Raw genomic sequence first — 4,416 nt, 5'->3', positions numbered from 1 at the left:
TAAATAGCAAATAACTGAAACTCAAACTTCATTGAGAGCTTTGATAGCATCACTGAGCAAAGTTGCAGGGGTTTATGCAGTCACGAAACCTCATAACATCTATCCTGATGGGGGTATTTTCCCCCAAATAGAAGTGAATTTCCAAGCAGCTATTGATAGACTCAAGAGATGTATCAAATTATATAACTGAATTTAAATTGAATAGGGCTCCTTCACTTTCTTTATTTCAATTCCATGTTCAACTAATCTAAAACCATGATTAATTTGTTTGCAAACAAAACAGAATTGGGTAAAAGCAGGGATGTTAAGGTGCAAGATAGAAAATATATTCAGGTCTCCTTGTTCCCGGTGGCTTGCGTGTAGAAAGACCGTGGGCCCACTAAATCTATCTGTAGGTCATTCCTCTTTGTTTGGGGTATAGATTCCATACCTTATCACAAAACTGTGGCAGGAAGGGAGGGTTTGGGAAAAACGCATGAGGCGCCATGAGGGGAGGAGGTGGCATGGTGCCTAATGGTTCCATTGGCACTCTGCTGTCAGGGGCCTCTGCAAACCAACTCTCCCACTGTGTTTGTGATGGGAGATATTAATCTCAACCAATTTCTTATTCCTTTATTTCTGAGAACAGGCTAATCGAGTTTCACGTTTTCTTTACCATAGCAACTATGTTTACGGTCCCCATCACAGCACACATACACATGGATATGTCACGTACATATCTGCTCATGCAAATGTACAAACACAACTTACCGGTGAGTTCACATGAACCCCACTGATAAGCATGAGAAATACAGGCCAAGAGACTTTTAAAACATGCTGCATTTTGCAAAACACTGGGCTTACTGGCAAACATCTGAAAAGTAAGCATGGTTTTATGGACTGACAGAAAGGAACATTAGTTATTTTAACCCTCTTCCTCTGAGCACTAACTCCTATAATGGAGCATCCCAGATGTTTTGCTTCTTAGAGCCTCTTTGGATGTGAAGATTGCACAGCAGGAGGCAACATCTGGGGGAAGAAAGGAAAGACTGTGAGAGAGACTTAGGATATTGGTGTGTGCCTGGATGCGATTTTTGGGTATGTTTCAGAGATTTTTTTTTTTTAAGGCAGCATCCATTGTAGACTATTATTTATAATTTCCGGGTACAATAGCGAAAGAGTATTTCAATATTTCTTCTTGAGGTTTTAATTTTGGAATTTTCAATTTTCTAAAGGAAAGGAATTTTTCTCGCATTCATGCAGATTTAGAATTTCAGCTGCAGATTGGCTTTCCTCCTTACCACAAGCCATATTGTTTTGCAACTTTTAATACATAAATTGCATTGGCCCTTTAATAAAGGATTTCACTGTTACCATGGTAAGAAAAAGTAGAAAGTGGCAGCATCTCGTGAACATCACCGCTCACACAGTGCTTGGTTCGGGGGCTGGGGAGGGGTTCAATCCTGGTGCTGATAATTTTCTGATTTCATTTTGACATCATAATTGAGACGAATCTCCATCGATTTTCCCCCTACATTCTTGTTTGCAAGTTTAATCTTCCACTGCGATTTGGACATAACAGCAGTGGAGAGGGTGCTTTCTCAGAGACACACATTGGAATCATTTTGCACTGTAGCTTTAGTTCATGACGTTCTGCTAAGCAGGTATCCAAAGGCACACACTGAAATCATTTTGCCAGCATAATCTTGCCTTTTAAAAGCTTCCTAACAGGGTATCCGAAGAAACACTCTGGAAACATTTTGCCCTCCTAATTTCATGTTGTAATGACATCAAAATGTCATAAAGCAATTACCATCCCAAGCACAAAATGATCTTTAGAAGTTTCTTTCTCCATAGGCTCATTAACTTCTTTCTAGCTTTAATATCTTGATTGTTTAAAAAAATGTTTAATACAAATTGAGAGACTTCATTTAAAACTGAATACCATTTATTTAGCACAATCTCTCTTTCTCTCTCTCTCTCTCTCTCTTAACCAAATTGCGCTAGGCTGACAGAACCCTAGATTTATAGATGCACACACACCTTCTGACCTCTCCAGTTAAAATTCTAAGTGGAATTGATCTAGGGCAAAGCAAAAATCAGCATAGAGCACGGATTGCCTTGGGGACAAAGGGAACGGCAGATAGTGGTGGTGTCCTTGGCAGCAGGCACATCCCAAAAGTTTCTGCAGTGCCTGAAAAACATGAGGCTGAATACTGTAATAATTATGGGTCTGGAAGAAATGTGAGAAGTTCTACATGTCAACATAACCATCTGATTCCAACTAACCTGGTTCTAATGATTGAGATCTGGCAGGTGTATTTCTCCAAATGAAAATGGTAAATCAAGGGAACAGACAATGACAAATTGGGTTTGGTCATTTTGTGATAGAGGCTGTGATCTGCAGCTGTATCCTTCTGAAACATGTACAGGAAGAGTTCAAGCTTATGTTTTTCTCTGGGCTATCTAAACAAAGTAAGGAATGGCAACCAATCTTTTCTAGTATAAACATAGGAGCCAATTTGCTTGTCCCGTATGTGCCAGGTAATATTCATAACTTAACCTTTAACTCTCTGGGCACATTCTTATCTGGATAACGGAAGGGTTGAAAATGAGCTCAACTAATTTGCACAAAACAATGCCAAAGATGTCATGGCCTCTCTACTCAAATCAAGAGATAAGATGGCCTCTGACTTCTTCTGTAGAGTCTGTTCATGACCAAATAACACAGCTATGTTCTTGCTAAAATTTTTTTTTGTCTGTTTTAAGCTTCTTCACCAATTCAATCATTTGCTAGTAGCAAAGAGGCAGAATGATTGGTTCAGATGTTTGGAAAGAAAGCTAAAACTGGGAGGAGCTATTTGGTTACTAATAAATAACAAGAAAGATATATGAATAAAAATACGTATCTTAATGATTTACCATTGCTATGAAACCAATAGGCCGGTGATCCAATCTGATATCCGCAAATTTGTATAATCCTCGGGGTAAAACAATTTAATGGGCTGTCTCTTTTATAGTTACAAAAGGCCTTTCATGTGATCAATTATACATAAGAGTACAATAAATGTAACTTTCTTCATACTAATCACATCTAACTTAAATTCTCTTGTTGGTCTTTGGAGTGTATGTAGCATTCCCAATAAAGTTTTTAGTTCTGACTCTTACCAAAAGTTAATCTGCCCAGAACTTCCAAATAAATCTTCAGTATGAGGGCCCCCTTTTTTTTTTTTTTTTCACACTAAATAAAACTGTTCAAACAATACAGTTTGTTAGGAAACTGCCACCTCCTCCTGTTCCGGCCCGTTTCTTGACACAACAATCCTGCTGCTTCAGTCAGCCAGTGGGCAGTGGGGGGTTGGTTTGATTGTTTTTCTTCTGTTTGGTTTTGTTTGTATTTTGTTGAAAAGGCAGCCTAGCACTGTGTTAACACCATCACCTGAGGCTAACAAAACTTGGCTAAGAGAGGGAGATTTCCAGTCCTCACTCCAATGACAGGTCCCAGGAGGCCCTCAGACCCTCCCAGATTCCTATAAAATCAAAATTCCCATCTGTTTTATTATATGTTTAATTGGTTAGCTCCTCGATGGAACAGGAAAGTAAAATGAAACCTCTCATCATGTGCCACTTAAGTTGGGGGTAAAGGTCACGTAGGCTCTAAAAGTCAGCGTGAAAAATAAAAAAAAAAAAAGACTAAATTCCTCACGTTGCTTTAGCCAATGAACTGATACCTGACTATGAGTTAGTTGATTCAATAAATAATTTTTTTAGCCACTACTAAACACCAGAAACTCTTCTAGATGCTGTGGATACAGTCATGAGTGAGAATTAACACTATATTTGCTTTGAAGAGTAGACACTTTCCTGTTCCTACACACTCTCTAGCTGCAATTTATTTCAAGGTTTGAAGCATTTCAGGGCTGGAAAAATAGGACTAAAAATGGGGAGAGGCAGTGGGTACTTTTCTGCCCGTATACAAGCAGAGAATGAAAACTTTCTGAAAAATGACACTTTTTAAGGTCCTTGTTGGGGGATTACTTGCTGCCTTTAAGATCAATTTTGGGACTACATATGTTGAGAAAGTTACATATATGTGAAAATTTAGGAAAATCCAGGTCTAACTCTCAGAGTGGAAAGTGAGAGAGTGTGTGTGTCTGTGTGTGTGGGCAGCTTGCCCAAGAGTACCTAAGAAAACATATTCTGAAGGCTCACTTGTTGCCGCCTGCTCCGTGATTTTGGCCTTTCAAGTATGGTTTGCTAAAGAAATCAGGCTGCCAGCACAGAACAGCAAATTGGAAAAATGAACTGGAACATCATAATCTACTTCAGCTCCAGCAAAGAAAAAGACATCTGGTAGACCACTTGGAAGCCAGCCAATGATGAAGACTTCAATTAAAATAAAGAACATGTCCTCAGGAGAGCATCTCTGAGCTCAAG

Source organism: Microcebus murinus, chromosome 17, assembly GCF_040939455.1.
Source record: "Microcebus murinus isolate Inina chromosome 17, M.murinus_Inina_mat1.0, whole genome shotgun sequence".
In the NCBI taxonomy this organism is placed as follows: Eukaryota; Metazoa; Chordata; class Mammalia; order Primates; family Cheirogaleidae; genus Microcebus; species Microcebus murinus.
This window is presented reverse-complemented; position numbering follows the sequence as displayed.